Here is an 18,991-nt window from a genome sequence, read left to right on the forward strand (position 1 = left end):
TCTCTTCTGCAGCTCCTGTAGAAGAGAAAAAGGAAAGTCACAAATGGGAGTTTCACCAGTCCTGTTTGCAAAAAGCTCCACTTTTATCTGGTGCTTTAGTTGTATTGCTTTTTTGAGGTCCATCCAGGTTTCAGGTCAGTCTATTAGAGTCAAGCTTTCAGGTTTGGTGTCTGTACTTTCATATAATCTATAAAGTGTGGTCAAGTTTAAAGACACTATATTATTATAGAAACTTGTTTTGCTGTTTTATTTTGATCACAGTGTAAACATTTATTTTGCTTCTACCTGAATTTTTTTTATTTTTTTATTTTTTATTTTGCTTCTACCTGAATTTTTTTCTACTAGTGACTTTTTTCCTTTCTTTATTTTGTGAAAATCTGCTCTAAACTACCAGACTGGACACTTGATGGCTCTCAGAAAAAGATGTTTAAAGAGGGTTAGCTACTAAAACAATTACACTAAGCTTTTAACAGGAGACGTTTTAGATTTTAGATCATAAAATCATCAGAAAACCACCTGTTTTATGTTCACTTCTACAATTATGCATTACTTTGTGTTGGTTAATCTCATACAAAACTCCATAAATTACTTGGTGGTTATAATGTGACGCCACAACCAAATATGAGTTTCTGAACAGCTCTGAATAGCTTTTCCTTGTTCGGGTTTATGGGTTACGCAAAACACGTTCATTACATTTTTTTTTTTTTTACACCAAGTCATTGTAGATATTGACATTTCAGTCTGCTCAGTTCTACCGCTTTTTAACAGTTTTAGGGCGTCTTGTTGCTTTAAATCCAAATAAGTAAATCAACAACCAAACACTGGTCTGTTCCAGCAGCTGTAAAACTAACTGACTAAATGCGCAGGAACTCAGGTTGCTAGGTAACGGGGCTGGGCTGGGCTGTGGTTGCCAGGTAACGGGGCTTGGCTGTGGTTGCTAGTTAACGGCTCTGTGCCCATCTTGAGTTTTTTTAAATAGTTTGTTTTCCAGACACCAAAAAATGACAACTTGTTGGCCAAACATGGCTGGATGGGTTTTTTTTTAAAGCATTTCAGCCGTTTTTAGAAGCAGTTGAGATCCAAAATGGAGGAACAAAAACGTTATAAATGGAAATCATCTTGGCACTACAGCTCAAGCTATCTCTGCTGTTTTGGTTGCTGATGGGGGTTCAGCCAATCCGTGCCAAGGAAATTTAACTAGATTGACTGCTATGCAAGTGCCAGCCAGTAGCATTTCATCTAGGTATCTCAACGCTCAAAAATGCATTTTCTGTAGAATATTTTAGACACGCTCTATAAAAAATCCCTGAATAGGCTGATTTTCCATTAATTAAAATCCAATAATACTGAACTGAGAATAGGTGGAGGGTACACTAAATATCTGTGCAAAGCACTGAAAATAAAGCAAGTTAAGCTTCAAGCTCCCTTATTTCTCTCAGTGTTGGAAACCAATGAGGATAATGGAGAAACGTCATACACTAGGAGTTAGTATCGTTCTTATTTTGCTCCCGTTCTATATTTTTACCCAGTTGTTAGAATTAAATGAACTGATGAGACGCCATAGGTCCATAAATCACACTCTGAAGTAGACAAATAGTTTACGCTGAGATTAAACATCTGTATTTAAAAAGTAATGTTTGTTGGAGGGAGAAAGATCCAGGGAGAGAAGTGGGAGTTTAGCTCAATGGATGAGGACCAACAGCAGTGCGCTCTTTTCATCCTGCGTGTTTTGTTGTGCGTATGAGTCATAAAGGCAAAGGGCCAGTGAGTCACTGAAGGTTGGAAAGAAACGATCCATCCAGCAGATAACAGCCGATGTTTAACAAGAGCAGCACTGAGGATAACATGAAAGACCGCTGGAAGTCAGTGTACACTGAAAACGTTCATAGAAAAGGTGAAAAGTTTCCTTTCATGACAGTAAAACCATGTTTAGATGCACAGCAGGACATACATTTGGGTGAATAACTCACTCAGGTTTGATAATTATGTACTTTAAAAGATGCCAACCAATAGTTTGGAGGAATAACAAGCTTTCAACAATGTTGAAGAGCGTGTTTACCTGAGTTTTTGACCATTTTTACAGAAGTACATTTGTAAGGTCAGACACTGATGTTGGACAAGCAGGATTGACTTCAAATTATCAGCTCTAAATCAATCAAACCAAAGGTGCTGCTAAACAGACTCAATTCATTAAAAATCTACTAGTTACGCAGCTTATTTCACTTCTAGCAACGTAGCATTTTTGCTAACATTTAAAGCATTTAGCGCACTCAGCTTAAATTAATAAATGAAAATTCTGAAGTGATAATTTACTTGGCTGCTTTGTTTTCAGTAAAATAAAGCTCAACATCTGTTTTGGAGAAGATTTCTTCAAGCAACTTATATTCACGCTCTTATTTTGAAGTGGATGAAGACTGTTTACACGAAAGTTCTGCTTCCTCTCCTGACATTCTCCTCTTGAGAAATAAAAATGATGTTTACTTTATACCCAGAATGCATCAGTAATACAATAAACAGCAAATTAGTTAGAACTAGCAAAGCATAGGTGGTAAGTGTGCAATAACAAATTTCAACCTGTTGGGGGCGATATACTACGTGGAAATGTGGGCATCAACTTGGTTGAATTTAGCATAGTGTTAGCATTAGCGTCGACTAAATACCATGTTAGTAGAGTGCTTTACTGTTTAAGATTATTGATTTAGCGTCAGCATAGCTAACTTTTTAGCTAGCAGTGCCCATTGCTGCCTCGTTGTCATGTCAAGTGGCACTTAAGGGCTGCGGCTGCAGGTTTTTAATATTTGTACTGATATTAGCTGAACAGAGCGTTGCAGGAAATTATAAAGAAGAATTTTGTTTTTGCTATGAAATGTTTATTTTCTGAAAAACAGCAAATGTAGGTGAGCCACTCAGATTTTCTGGAGAGAATCATCTTCAGTTGAGTTTTGGGGAAATAAATGCACATTACTTAAAATCATTGATTCAAGAAGCATAACATGAACCAAAAATACCTCCAGTTTGTTCAGCCGCCTCCATCTTTAGATCAAGGCACGCCTTTTATCTGTCGTCTCTTGTCAGCTTTTGTCCTGCTGGGTCTTTGCTTCAGAGTGGATTTTCACCACTTCAGGAAACTGAGACTCTCTGTTGTGTTTTTATTGGATGTACAGCAGGAGTCTTCACAAGGAATCGGACTGTGAGAAAACCAGTTTGTCTCTCTCGACGTACAATGTCAGGTTCTCTTCTCTTTTCATCAATTTTCACTCCATTGTTTCACTGGAGGGGACAATCCACCACACTGTGCTGCCTCAGGGCAATGCTAATTGTGTTTTGTGTTCAATCAGGAGGATCTAACCTTCTACCCTTCGGTTTTCTCCCATTTTCAGTGTTTATTCTTTCTTCTGCTCAGATTCTCTTCATTTTCTTCCTTTTAATTTCGTGTCTAGTATCTACTCACCCAATCTGTTTGCATAATTAGAGCGCTGTCCGAAGACGGGCCCTCCAGTTGGAAGTTGTTATCATAGATCCTGACAATCTGGCAGCTAAAATGACAGCAGGGGTCATGATGTCCGGATCTATACGCACTCTGTTTCTCACTTTCACAGCCGCCGCCCGACCCATTAGTGCTCTATATTTTGTGATTGACGACTTGTTGGGAGATGTCCAAGTTTCCTTTACTTAAACGCAGCTGAGGGAGTTCAGTCTCCATCTATCCGACTGTAATTTGCGAATTACATTGAAATGTTAGGAGAATTAAAAAACAAGAAGTTTCTACGTTTGGTTATCCACGTTTTGCTTCCAGCTTATGACAGGATCTGTCGTGAAGAAGTGTATGGGGGCGTTTGATGTGCATAATTTACTTTTCTGTGTTCAGATTATAAAAGCATAGAACTTTATTACAAAAGCATCAGCCTTACTGATTTTTTAAAACTTTTTTTCTCTGTTTTTTGTCAAATATATCTTGACTTTTTACATTTAGCACTGAGCAATACACCAAAGCTACAACAAAAGGTGTGAAGAAGTTCGATTTTCATGACTTAAAGAGACAATATTACATAAAAATTCACATCATGCTGCTTTTTAAAACAGATCAAGAGTTTAAAAGAAAAAAATATCCTTTTTTTTTGGCAGTAAATTAATATTTTTTTGGTGTCTGGAAAATAAACCGTTTCAAATATCTACAGAATGTAATGTTACAAATCAGCAGGCACTGATCGCCGTTACCTAGCAACCACAGCAGAGCTCCGCCCGTTACCTAGCAACTGCTGTAAAGTCAACGGCACAACGCAAGAGATCGTTTACTGTCGCTACGCCCAGGAGTAGTGAACGCTGTGAATGTCAATAACTAGATGTGTTTCTTTAAACAGAAACTTTTTAAACTATTTTGAATAATAACCTGAATTTAATGCAACATTTGATAAATTGGAATTAAATTGTGATTGAATTGTTTGTAAATGTGAATTGTTGATATGATTGTTGAAATCATACCTGCAGTGTTGCCTTGACACTTTCATGAATGTTTGAGAAATACTTTTATCTCCATGGCAACCATTCATCTTGGCAAAACAGCTGGGTGGACGTAGCCCCGCCTTTTAGACGCAGCTCCTCCCCCTTCCAGCTCCTTCAGACTAGCCAGCAGCAAAAACCTGGTAGAACTGCAGAACTGCTGAACTCATTATAAAACTCATTAAAAGGTTAATAAATCCCTTTTTATCCCTCTAACGCTGTGAAGACGTTCCGAAAGCAGAGTTTCAGAAAAAGCAGGCGTTTTTAAAGAAACAGAGGCCCAACTTCAAGGAAGGAACATTTTTTAAAGTCATATTTTACATATACAGCATTTTGATAACAGCTGAAGGTAACACAGTTACTTGATTGTGGGATAAAATTTCATTATGTGACTGGAAAACACATAATGCTGCCCCTTTAACACTCATTTGAAGGCTATTCATATCAGAGAGCAGGCTCTGGTAACAATAAGCACCTCCAACAAGCAAAAACATAAATTTTATATTCAGTCGGGACGATGTTATACACTCTCTAAAATAAGAAACACAAGTTCAGCTAAAATATCTTTTTATTCTATTTGCAAGAAGCTTAGATAACTTTCTATCTGATTTTCTATGCCCCAGGGTCACTGCACTAACATAATCCATATTACACATGAAAGCTGCAGATGTCTCACCAAAGATATGTGCATTATTTGATATCCTTAAAGAAATGCTTAAGGAAAAGCTTTCCACATCCACAATCAAAGAAAAGGTTCAATAAGTTTATTTTTAATTCAAACTGAAAAATGTTTCTGTGCTTTGCAGAAGGAGTAGAAATGAATGGATGCATAAGAAAACGTAATATCCCTTCAAGAACGCAGGTTTGGCTTAATGCAGTGAATTATTAAGAACTCCTGAACTTTTCTGAAAAGCTTGAGTTTAATTTTCTTATGTTCATAAGTGTAATCTTATTGTTTCATCTTGACAGGAAGCCATGCAGCCCAGAGCAATCAGCACAAACCATTCAGGAGCCTGATAACATCGGCACCATCCACACAAGCAGCGTCTGCTAACGCTGCGACGCTACAGCATGCATAACGCTGTGCTGCTGACTGTCTGCACACAGCCGCTGAGTTTACAGGACATAATCTAATCCTGGCTCATTGTTCTGTTGCTTTTACTACTAAATAATGTTGCTGTGTATTCAGACTAGTTAAATACTATGGATTAGCAAAAGACAATAAAGTATTATAGCCACGATGAGAAAAAAAACAAGAATAAAGTTGGACTATTACGAGACTAAAGTTGAAATTATACAGAAATTGTCATAGTTTTATGGAAAATAAAGTCATACAAAAATAAAGTCAAAAAATTATACAAGAATTGTCACAGATTTACAAAAAAGTAGAAATAGTACAGAATAAAGTTGAAATTATACGAGAATTGTCGCAGTATTATGAAAATAAAGTCACACAAGAATGAATTTTAAATAATAGGAATAAACAGTCAAAATAACAAGTGAGTAAAGTGAGTAAAGTACACTTTACTTATACTTATATATTCTTATATTGGTAGCTAAGCTAGCCAGCTGGACACGAAGCTAATCAATATGTAGCCTCGCTAACTCTGCATGTTTTCTTAACACAACGGCTTAAACAGCGGCACTAATGGTCTAAGTGACACATTTTATCTGCATTAGGTTGCAACTGTGCCAAAATGTTTTAATAAACCTTCAAAAGGCTTAAATAGGGGCTGCACAGTGGCGCAGTTGATAGAGCTGTTGCCTTGCAGCAAGAAGGTTCTGGGTTCGATTCCCAGCCCCGGTCTTTCTGCATGGAGTCTCCATGTTCTCCCTGTGCATGGTGGGCTTTCTCCAGGTACTCCGGTTTCCTCCCACAGTCCAAAAACATGACTGTCAGGTTAATTGGCCTCTCCAAATTGCCCCTAGGTGTGAGTGTGTGTGTGCATGGTTGTGTGTTTCTGTGTTGCCCTGTGACAGACTGGCGACCTGTCCAGGGTGACCCCACCCCTCACCCAGCACGCCAGCTGGAGAGGCAGCAGCACCTCCTGACCCCACTGAGGGACAAGGGTGAAAGAAAATGGATGGATGGATGAAGGCTTAAATAGTGGGAGTCACACATTTTGTTTTTTTTGAATAAATAAAGTTTAAAGCCCTTCGTGAATTTAAATCCTCCAGACAATCCAGTAAAACCTTCATAGAACAGATAAATCTGAGTTATCTGTATAAAAATGAAATGAGATGCCATTTTAAAAAAAAAATAAAGCCCATGGGGAGATTTTAATAGCTTTTAAATGCTAAAGTGACCTGAAGTGTGGAAGTACTTCAACTTAGGTGATGACAACTGAGTTTTCCTGGAAGCTGAAGCAGCAGAGCGCGATGCATGGGCATCTGCAGAAACGAACCCTGATGAGTCAGAAAAATTCCCTTAAGTGCATTAATGTGCAGACTTTGTTCCCAGTTTAATCACATTTGGTTGTGTAGGTAAACAGAATATAAAAGCAAAAATACTTCAGTAAAATAATCTGTAATGTTTCTTTGTATGCACTAACTGGTGATTTTTTAAAATACTTATTAATTTAGTCTTTTTTCAAGTTTAATGTGATATTTGCGCCAGAAAGTAGAACCAAAATCATTGGTAAGATTTTCTGTTTTTGCAGTGCAGTGGACCAGATTGTTATATTCTTCATTTCAACGTGTTTCTGGTGCTTTTTGTGAAATATGCTGAGATCTTTGTTTCTCCCAGTTTGCTGCAGCACCTATGCACACCTAAACATCATTAACACGCAGCAGCAGCATTAGCAGCATCTGAAAACCTCATTTCCCTGGACCAGATCTGTCTCTACCGCCTGAAGGATCATCTTTATCTTAAAGTCGTTTGCTTTTTAGGAAAAAAAGACAAATACTAGGAAGGCTCACGGCTGCACTTTGGTATTTTCAGCCTGTCAGCTAAAGACTGAGCCTTTTAAAGGCGACCTATTATTCTCCCTTGAACCGGTTAGGGTAAGTCAACGGTCTATACAAAACATGTTCATTACATTTTGTTTGCACAAACTCATTCTCGGATAACAAGATTTTAGTTGCTCAGTTCTGCCTACTGTGAGCCGTTTTAGGGCGTCCTGTCACTTTAAATCCAAATGAGCTGCTGCTGGCCACGCCCCCTAATTCAGCCTTTACACTCACATGTCGACAACAAAACCCTTGTCTTTTCCAGCAGCCATGATTCAGCTGACCAAAGGTGCTGGAACTCTGCTTGGGTTGCTAGGTAACGAGGCTGGACATAAGGAGCTAAATTAGTCTCAAAAAGATTGAGAAAGTGGACAACAAGAGTTGAATACGTACAATAAGATACGCAAGCGTGTAGCAAGATTTGTAAGTGTACAACATGAAGTGAACAACTAGGAATAAAATACGCATTCAAATTGGTAAATTCAGATTTTCCATTCTTAGGACTTTTGAGACTTTCTTACCACATGGGATTCACAAATGAGATGATGTGTTCGAGGCAGGAGAAAAGGTTGGATATCTCATTATTAACCAGATTTACTGGGATATTGGAAATGTTAGGGAGGGATTTTACATAAAAATCAAGGAAATTATGGACAACCCAGACCCTCCCCTTCATGAGAGTTTGCTGTAACACAGACTGCTACAGGAAATCTACCATCACCATCTACAGTAACTCTTTGAAAAATATGAATTAATTAAGTTAAAGCAACATTTAATCTCCCTTTGGGTTTGAGAAGTTAAAGACATTAACTTAGATTAAAGTCACTTCATTCTAAAAGTACTAACTTTGTAGGCTGCACTAATTACTTAACCTACTTTAAATGGGAAGGTTCTTCTTCTCCTGTCAAAATAAAAACTCCCCGTAAACTAACGGGAGCAGCGCCATCTTGTGGCAGCAGCTTAGCCTCCATCTTGGCTGCGGTTGCTAGGTAACGGCACAACGCCCCAGAATGTCACTCAACAACAGAGTTAGGTGGTAACTAGTCACATTTACTTGAGTAACTGGAGAAAAATAATACTTTTAGGTGTATTTATGCTACACTGTACTTTTTACTTTTACTGAAGTATTTCTTCTCTTATTTGAGTAAATTTTAGTATCATTAAAATACCAAAATTTACACTTAACTCTATATTTTGGTCCACCTGATGATGTCATTTTTAAATATTAAATGATTGATCAGTTACTCAGTACTTGAGTTGACTTTTATCAAATACTTTTTTACTATTACTTGATTTATTTCTTGGACGTCTACTTTTTACTTTTACTAGCACTACTCATATTTACGAACATTTTTTGGGCTATGTTTTTCAAACAGCTCATTTTCCAAACACCAAAAGCATGAACTATTGTTGCCATGGTTTTCTTTAAGTGCTTAGGAAGTTCTTAAAAGAACAAAGACTTGCAAAAATGTGAATTTTGCGTAATGGACCCCCTTTAAGTGGTTGTGAGTTAATGTAGAAACGGTACAGCTTTACTTTGCCGCCTTGAAATGTGAAGGTTTATGATAGTGGCAGTGAGCCCTGGGGCACAAATCCCAGCGGAGCAGGTGAGTCGGGAGCCATTAGGATCCTGCTTCTTGTTGCCTCCATGTTTTGGTCTCCGGCCGCCAACAGGCAGAGAAATCACAGCGAAAGCCCCAGGACATCCGGACGGATAACACACAACAAAGATGGCACTTCGCTGTGTTTACTTAACAGGAAACAAAGACATCGTGCGTTTTGTAGTTATGAAGCTAATTCAGAGCTTTCACATCTTCCAAACAGGCGTGACCATCAAGGCAGCGGCTCTTCAAAGGAAAAGTCATTTCAGCTCGCAGGATTTCATTTTTCTAAGATGTTACCAGATAAGTAGGACAGAGAAGTGCAGGGCCTGGATTGTCTTTATGCAGCAAACGTGAGAACGTGAGATAGACCGAAACTCATGTCTTATAATCACGTTTTTATGTAGAGTGAAATTCAGATAGCAGATCCAGATGATTATGCCTCATCAGACCAATTTAATAAAGAACACAATCATGTTGAGGGATCATTTCCACGCGCAGAATAAGCTGGGAAAAGCTGCTTAAAGTGCAATGTTCAAGTGATTATTGGAAAGTTTACTGGAAGGAAAAGAGCAGCAGAAACAGGGAAAAGAATATTACCAAGTATTATCTAGTTTTTAGTGCAAACATTTTACTACACTTGAAATGAGACAAAACTGACTTTTTAACTTTTCATCAAGACTTCAGAGCTTATTTAAGTAAATAATTTCTTAATATTGACAAAAACATTCTGGGTCCATTAGCAGATTATTTCACTTATGGGAAAATAGTCTTGTTAGTTGCCTTAGTGGGCCCAGTTTTCTGTTAAAACATTATTTTTATGCTGATCTGATGTAATTCGCAAACAGAGCTGAAAGTAACTATTATTTTAGTTATCGATTATTCAATCATTCTGGTGATTAATCGATTAATCAAATGAAAAATTGGCATGTTTTTCTGATTTTTCATTTAAATCTTTTTATATCATTTTAGAAATACCATTAAAAAGTGCAGATAAATAAGCCAAATCCTTTTTTAAATTAGAAAATGAATGTTTTATTGCCTAAAATGCAATAACAGCATTTATTTTGTGAATTCTTGGTCATTTGTAGAAAAAGATCTGCGGCTAAAAAGTTCTTCTAAAATCAACATGTGAAAAGTTCAGCCCATTAAAACAGTTGATCGGTTCATTGTTGTTTGTATTAACTTATTAATAAAACAAAACAGCAAAAAATGCTTCATTCATTTATGAAAAAAAATCTCATAAAATGTTGAATATTTACAGAAAGTTTATTTTTATATATCTTAAATGCAAAATATTATGTTTTTGTAAATTTTGGGTTAATTACTGCTCTGAGTGTGTTGTTCTTTGAGTAATTGGCCTTTTTGAGTCTCTATACTCCATTTAACGAATAATCGATAATTAAATTAATTGACGATTATTTGAATCATTGATTCAACACGATTAATCGTTTCAGCTTTAGCTAATCTGGTGCCCTATTTGCATTTCTGAGTGTGTTGTTCTTTGAGCAATTGACCTTTTTTGAGTCTGTGTACTCCACTTTACGAATAATCGATAATTAAATTAATTGACGATTATTTGAATCATTGATTCAACACGATTAATCGTTTCAGCTTTAGCTAATCTGGTGCCCTATTTGCATTTCTGAGTGTGTTGTTCTTTGAGCAATTGACCTTTTTTGAGTCTGTGTACTCCACTTTACGAATAATCGATAATTAAATTAATTGACAATTATTTGAATCATCAATTGATGCGATTAACTGTTTCAGCCGTAGCCTCAAATGTTGTGAGACACTGAATTTTATTTTTGTCAGTAGTTGTAAAGTCATAGTTTTGAAAAACAGACAGAAATGAGCATTAATTTGTTTTCTGTGTCAACCAAATCTTTTAAGAAGCACCTAAATGAAGTGAACGCCTAAAATTATGCAAGGAAAACATAACAAAATAATCATTATGAAACAAAACTTTCCCAAATGCCAATGCTATAATGATCAATGTAAACTTAAAGGAAATCAATGTTCCAGCATTTTTGCAGTTACCTGTAAACTGAATGCTGTTTATTTTTTAAACATTAGCTCAGACTTCCAGCCGCATGTTCGGCAGATTTCCCTTCTGTTTTATTTTAAAATTGTCTATTTGAAAGACTTATTTTGCTTGAGGAAGACCCGCAGTAAAAAGTTTTTATGCTGCTGCTGTTCTCCTCTTCCTCTGACTCACGTCAGCAGCTGAGTCAGCTGTAGCAGACCTTTTATTTGCGTTTCTAGCTTCTCCAGATCGTTACTGACAGTTCATCGGTAGCAAACAACATGTGGATATTGCTTCCTCTGCTGCTGCAGACAGTTGCTGAATTCGCAGGGTGGATTTTGTTTTACAGCTTAACAGCTTAACTCATCCTCACAGATGCTGCCCCAAGATCAGCCGAATGACACGCCGCAGGACGCATTCACACAAAAAGAAAAGATACTTTTGCTACAGTGTCCTTCAAAGGTGACATGTCAGAACAGCACAGTTTACGTTAAGTAAAGACGAATAACAAATCGTGCAACCAAGCTGTAATTTAGCGCTACATCTGCTTTTTGTTCTCACAGCTTTCACAACATACCTCCAGGTTCAACACCCATGAAATTCCAGCTATGCTTTCCAACGATCAAGGAAATATGCAGAACATTGCACAGACTGGGTTATTCACATCCCACAAGGCATCAGGATTTTTACAGGAGGCCGTAACAGCGGCTTCGCCTCGGCCTGTTGGTCTCTACGAAGTCGCACTAATTTTAAGATTTACTCCTTAAGCGTCTGAATAAATCAGTGGGGACAAGAACTCCTGATTTTATCAGTTGTTTAAAAGATAAAGACGGTAAAAACAGTTTGAAGCTGATGTGACTTTTTAACATTTGATACTGAGAATAGTTCTGCAACTATTATTTTAGGAGTCGATTAATCTATAATTATTCTGACGATTAATTGTATAAAACATGGGACATTCTACTGATTTTATATTGAGTCACTTTAGCCTTTTTATACATTAAAAGATGCAATAAACAAATTAATTTAAATATGAAAATAAAATTTTTTTTTGCCTAAAATGCAAAACTGCAGGATTCCTATAATAAATCTGAACTTGAAGCTAAAACTATGACATTTGAGGAGTTCTGGATAAAACAAATTTTTATCTTAATTGTATTTATTTTCATACAGTTTTGACTTAATTGCTTCTTTGAATGATTTTTTTTCTCACCAATTGGCCTTTATTGGAGCCTCTGTGCTCCAATTAGCGATTAATCAATTACTAAATTAAGTTGATGATTATTTCAATAATCAATTAATCACGATTAATCACAATTAATCTGATTAATCGTTTCAACCCTGAGAAATGTTGAAACATGACTCCAGCTGGCTGAGCTGAAAATGTCAGGCTAAGCTCGTCGATCCTCTTCAGTATAAACTTATTTTTTTCACCCGGTGGAAAAACATCTTCCCTCCCAAAATCTTTGCAGTTTCACAGCTACAAGGCTGTAAAACAGAGGCCTTCAACTTGATATATGATTGCTCAAAATGCTGCAACTGTTACGTTTTTTAGTGCAATAAATGGTAAATTCCATCTGAACATTTAGAACCTGACAAGGAAATGTCTTGTGTGAAATAAATACATTAAGAAATGACTGATTTAGAAAAGTGAGAATAAAAGAGTTGAGGCCTCCATTAATCGCTGCAGATAGTTTTTGATGGAGGAAGAGTCACAAGGATTTGGAAAGCATATATTTATGTATCTTATCTGATCCGTTCTGGTTTCTATGAAGAGCCGACCAACCCTCCATTGGCTTTCTCTGGTCCGAGATCGGATTGCGGGGATAATAGATCCAAGAGGAAGACTCAGACATCCTGCTCCCCAGAGACACACCCTCTCTAGCTTCAGACTTTATACAGTATTTTTCCCTTCAGGTCAGAAGGAGTATATACTGCAGAGTCCCTGCAGTGAGTTCAGCTTTGCTTTTTGACTTCTGTACTCCTCACTTAAGAAATGCCTGCATTACTGCAAGCAGGATGTCAATTCATCGGGTTAGTCAGGTTAATTGATTATTCAAATAGTCATCAACTAATTCAGGCATCAATTAATCATTAACTGGAGTGTGAAAAAAAGGCAATTTGTTCAGGGAACAACACACTCAGAGATGCAAATAGAGCAGCAGTTCTTCTAGGACTCAAACAATTAATCAATGATTGAAATAATCGCAGTGTTTCCCCCCTCAGTGTGTTATCAGCCTGGCGGGCCACCAGGCTTCACTTGTGCCCCCACCAGGCTTGGCATTGTTAATTTGTCTTAGTTTTTATTATTATTATTATTATTATTATTATTATTATTATTATTATTATTATTATTATTATTATTATTATTATTATTGCCATTTTCTAAGACTTTATAGTCTTATTGTGTTTATGCATTAATCTTCCAGTCTTCCAATAATGCACAACTATCAAGTGATATTTTCAAATTTCCTGTCAACTTTTAAAAAAAATTGTACTCAAAGACACGGCTGGCGGCTGGATGAACGACTGTCGTAGCACAAAGCTTAGTTTTCTGGGGAAAACCCTGAATAGTCAACTAATTTAGTAATCAATTAATTGTTAACTGTAGAAAACTCAATAAAAGGCCAATTGCTCAAAGAACAACACACTCAGAAATGCAAATAGGGCATCAATTCTACGACTAGAACGATTAATCATGATTAATGCATGATTCAAATAATCACCAACTAATTTAGTAGTCGCTTAGTAATCGTTAACTAGAGTTTATAGACTCAAAAAAGGCTAATTGTTCACAGACAAATACACTCAGAAATGCAAATAGGACACAGATTCCTCTACGAAGGAAGTGATTAATCAAATTAATCATTACTAATCAACGACTGAAATAATTTTCAGCTAATTTAGTAATTGATTAATCATTATCTGGAGTAAATAGTCTCAAAAAAGGTCAGTTGCTCAAAGAATAACACACTCAGAGGAGTAATGAAGCCAAAACTTTACAAAAATAAACATTTTGCATTTAAGATACAAAAAAATTTTTGTAAATATGTTAAATGTTTTAGCTGCAGATTCTGCAATATTTGTTTGCAACAAATGATCAGACATTCACTAAAGGAATGCTGTTGTATTTTATTGAAAATACTTATTTTTATTATTGAATTTTATGCATCGTTTAATATTTTCCTAATAAATGTAAAATGACCTAAATGGTTAAATGGAAAATCTGCAGAATGTGTCAAAGTTTTTATCCGATTAATTGATTAATCATCAGAATCTATTACCAAAATAATCGTTAGTTGCAGCTCTAAATCCATCTATCCGTCTCCCACTCCTTCAATCATAACTTAAAGATCAAAATAAGCAGAATTTGACCTTCAATACAAAGAAAAATTCACATTTCTCCAGTTGCCTCAGACTCAAAGGATTTGGTTCATGAAGGTCCGAAGAGGCAAACAGAAACGCATCATCTGCAAAAAGCAGCGTCTTCTCCTTGGCGGCAGATCCTGTCAATGAAGTCCATTAACAGGATCAGTGAGACGGGGCATCGCTGTCAGAGTTCAACCTGCTCCTCCTGGATCCGAGGGTCAACAATCGATCAAGCTTTCCCCGCTCACCTCGCGTCACATTAACCGTTACAGAGACGGTGAAACGGAAAGTGAAGCATTTCCACCTAGTCTCTCCGTTTCCATTAAGCACCTGGAAACGTCGAAAACAGAAAACTTAGCAAGAATCTGAGCTCTTAAATAAAAGGGAATTGTTTTTCCGACCAGCACATTTCAGTCCGATTTGATCAAACTCCAGATTGTTTGTTGAAAGTCTGGTTCATTTGGGGAAGTGTGAATGTGTGAATGTGAATGTGTGAATGTGTAATCGCCCAAAAAGCAAACTCTCAGTTCTCAGTTCGGTTGAAGTGAACTCTGGTTCGGTTCGAAGGCATATGTGAACGCCAAGTGGACCAGAGACCGCTCCAAAAGCAGGAAGTGGACTGCAGCGCAATGCATTCTGGGTAAATACAGCCTAGCCTAGCGTTAGCAGAAGAAATGGCTTGAGGTCTTTTACCGAAGACAAAAGAAAAAACCTTCAACCACTAAAATCTGACGCTGCTCCATTTCTGTTTACATTCTGTGAAGAAGGACGATGCGCTCAGAGTCTTCAGAAGATTTTGTGTTGTTTACTTCAGCAGTTCTTGATGCAGCGCCCCCTCAGGTGAGGAGGGGAACAGGTTTTTCAATTAGCTTGGATCGTTTGACTCAGGGTAGTGAGAAAACGAACTGCAGCAGCTGAAAATGTAACAAATGCTGCAATTTTGGTCCCAAATCAAACTAAATTTACTGAACTGCTATTTGTCTTTTCCAGCCATACGGTGCCATTTTATAGCACAATAACAAAACAGTAGCTGCATTTTTATTACAAATGTGAGCAAAACTTGTGTTGATATTCCACTAATGTAAAAAAAAAACACAATTTAACAATTTCGGTGTTTCCAATAAATAAGAAACACAATACAAAATCACACATGAATAAGTTTGTTCACTCGATAAGTAATTAAAGACAAGCTGTGCCATCATCTTCCAGCCACTTCCTGTCGTCTTCTTTGTGGTTTCCACCAGTAGTAGCGTCCAGTTGTTGATCATGTGACTCATGTGATCAGAAAATGCTAGAACAAAAACGTTTTATAAAAAAAGTGGGGTTTTTTTGTCATGTTTCCATTAAACAAATTTATTTTCATAGCTCCAAATTGCACAGTTATATGGTCCATCTGCAGCTAATGCTACCTTCAGTTGTTACATCTAACTTTGAAATTGGGCCTCCGTCTCTTTAAGACTGTTCTACTTTAGCAGCGTTGGACCGAGGAGTAGTTCGTGTAACGAGCTTGTCTAATTCCTGCTGCTGCCACTAGTCTGAAGGAGCTGAGACAGAAATATATTAAAGGATTTCAAACATGCGAGAAACAATCAAAGCAACACCCCAGGTGTGTTTTTGATTTTTTAAAAAGCTGATTTTACGCCCTTTAAGCGTTGTTTGTGCTATTTTTTAATATTCTCTGCCTTTATTGAATGTTGTTTCTCCTTATACTTCTGTTATTAGAATTCCCTCATATCTGAATTACATCCCCTGCTGTGGATCAACAAATCCACTTTTAGCTCAATATTCTGTCAGGGAAATTATAATCTACCTTGAGGCGACTTAGTGAATTGCAAATCAATGTCAGCTGTCCTTCCTTCCTCTCAGATTGCTTTCTTCCCTTCTAAAACAAATATTTATTTTAGAAGTTCCTTCCTCTACTCACTCACAGTGGACAGTTAAAACAACCATTAAATATTAATACTTAATTTTACAATTTGCATAAGGAGATGGTAATGAGGCGTCTTTATGATGTGCTGCGTCATGCCTGGTGATAAGGGAGAACGCTGCGTCGCTCTTTGGGGAAATCACTTATTCAGCAATATTATTTTAATTTGTAAGTCTCATTTGTAAGAGTTGTGTTGTTTGGCTGATTCAGAAGAAAATCCAGATGGAGACGGAGGGACGTTTGCCTCCCTCCATCAGAGCGCTCATCCTTTTTTTTTATATCTCTGGCATCAGCCGGCTACTTAAAGCAGAAATGCGGCTCTCGCTCCGAGAAGAGACACCAGTGTGGGTTTCTGAAAAGCTTGAGAGCACAGACGACAGATCCATTTTTCCTCCCAGCTTGAATTGGACTGGAGGCTGCTCACTGCCTTTTTTTCCACCAGTTAATGCAGAGAAGCATATTCTCAATGCAACGTCTCTCGAAACTCAGGCAGCCAGAGGATTGGGTTAAGTTATAGATTTTAGCTGTTTTTCCCTCACAAATATTCACCAATATTTCACTTTAATGACGATATTTTAACTCTTTCTTCACGTTAGACATAAAATCAGCTGCAAATGTAAACCCAGGTATTAAAGAAGAACCTTCTCTGAACCTGATCAGATCTTTTAAATGCACCAAAAACCAAGAATTTGCTCCATTATTGCTCTAAAACCACATCATCCTCTAGCAGGTGCTTTTATGTTCCTTTTTGTTTAATTAAAATAAGATAAAAATCACACTTTGATGTATAAACAAGGACGATAAATGAGTTCCTTCATTTTCTGTTGGATTTAAAACTTGCAGCACATTCATTTGCTCAAAGGGAAGCTGGAATCGAACCCACGACTTTCTGATTTCAAGCCCTGCAAAACAACTGAATCAGCAAAAATCAGGTGAACGGCGAAGGCCTCAAAGGAAAATGAACGTTGGCGCAAAAAGTGGGTAGAACTATCGGGGCGCTGCGCTAGAGGGGCGCCAGAGGTGGTGGAAAAATTATGTCTTACTATTTATGATATAGAGAACATAATGGCACAGACAGCTTGACCACATTTAGGAGTGAAAAACAGCAGTTGGTGATTTCTGATTGGTTGTTCTTTGAGGTTGTAAAGTTTTACTAGGTTGCAGTCTGACACAAAAGCTGAGCAATATGTCACCTGAGTTCAAGATCCTGAAACCTTATAGAGCTGGAGCTCCTGCTTTTATCTGCTTTATCATGCAAAACATTTAGGTTTTCATCAAAATGCTGCCTCGAACATCCTAGTCTCCAGGAACCTTTTGGACCTTCTCATCTCCTTCCTCGCAGCGCTGTCTCTACAGATCTGTTTCAGCTTTCTTCTCCGGTTATTTTCTAGGATGTTTGTGAGTAAAACAGATCAGATTGAGCCGCCAGATCCGTGCGTAACGGTGAAGAGAATGGCTGTAGACATTAAACAGTTATTCCACTTACCGTGTGCGCGTCCTGGCTCAGTAAAAGCTTTCTGATTAAACGCGGAGCGCAAGAGAAACGTGGCAACCCGCACAGAAGCGGCGTCCTGAATTTACGCACAAACGGGACGCGGAGGCTCGGTGTCATTCAGCGCAGCAGCTTCTGCAGATGCTCCAGCTGTGCAGTCAGTGCCGGGGTTTACTTCACATCGCGGAGGAAAGCTCAGAGTCCGGGCGCCGCGGTCCGGGTTCAGTTGGCTGGAGGTCCACGGAACTTGAGTGGGTCATGTTGCGAAACGCAGCCGTGCGAAGAAGCCAGAAGATCCACTCCACGTTAATGTTAGAGGAAATTCACGAGATCTGCGGTTCAGGTTTAGTTTTGGTTACATGGGAGCGCACACACTGCATCCCCTCCCTTCCTCCACCAGTTAAAGAAACTACACCCACACACACAAAAAACACAGAGAGGAAGGAGTGAGGCAATAGGTTGTTAAGACCCTGTGGACCCACGGAGGACTCGGCAGTTCAGGACGGGAACACGGGAGTCTCTGTTACGCAACTGCTATAATTTTAAGCGTAAAACTTTACAATTAATACGGAAATATAATCCGGAACATGTTTATTTCTCTCTGTGAACATTTTGATGTAAATGAGCAATTTCATTCTAGCATGATTTGTAAATACCTGCAGAGAATTCAAGTGGATTTCTTGAGTATGGCAACACATTCGGGACAAAAAGAAATAAGCAGTAAATAAAGTGGAACATTTTTTAACTTTTGGAAATTTTAAAAGCCAGAAATATTTGCCTTTTGAAACTGAGACATAGAAAGTTGTTTAGATTAATCTCAAAATGTGTGAGTTTTTTTTTCTCTAAAGTTTTGGCTTTTCAAACCCCAAAATTTCAGAGTCTTTGTTTATAATTCAGAGATTTTTAGTGGAAATTTCCTCCTCTTTTTCTGTCTGCAGTGGCTACGATAAGCCGTCGTATTAATAAGATGATTGTGCAATTGCATTATAGAACGATTTATAAATAAATACAGAGAATTCATCCATCCATTTTCTTACACCCTTGTCCCTCAGTGGGGTCAGGAGCTGCTGGTGCCTCTCCAGCTAACATTCCGGGTGAGAGGCGGGGTCACCTGGACAGGTCGTCTG

General features: G+C 37.7%; 1 protein-coding gene across 1 annotated transcript in view; it reads right to left on the minus strand.

Moving 5' to 3' along the window:
• htr1d (5-hydroxytryptamine (serotonin) receptor 1D, G protein-coupled) overlaps window positions 1–18,383 on the minus strand; it is a 37,837-nt gene extending 19,454 nt beyond the window's left edge. The window contains exon 1 of the mRNA XM_081603336.1: window positions 17,859–18,383. The gene's annotated coding sequence lies outside the window, so the exon portion shown is untranslated. The remainder of the gene's footprint in view (window positions 1–17,858) is intronic.
• Window positions 18,384–18,991: the final 608 nt, after the last annotated feature.

Source organism: Poecilia reticulata, chromosome 22 (genome assembly GCF_904066995.2).
Source record: "Poecilia reticulata chromosome 22, P_reticulata-male-v2, whole genome shotgun sequence".
Taxonomy (NCBI): Eukaryota; Metazoa; Chordata; class Actinopteri; order Cyprinodontiformes; family Poeciliidae; genus Poecilia; species Poecilia reticulata.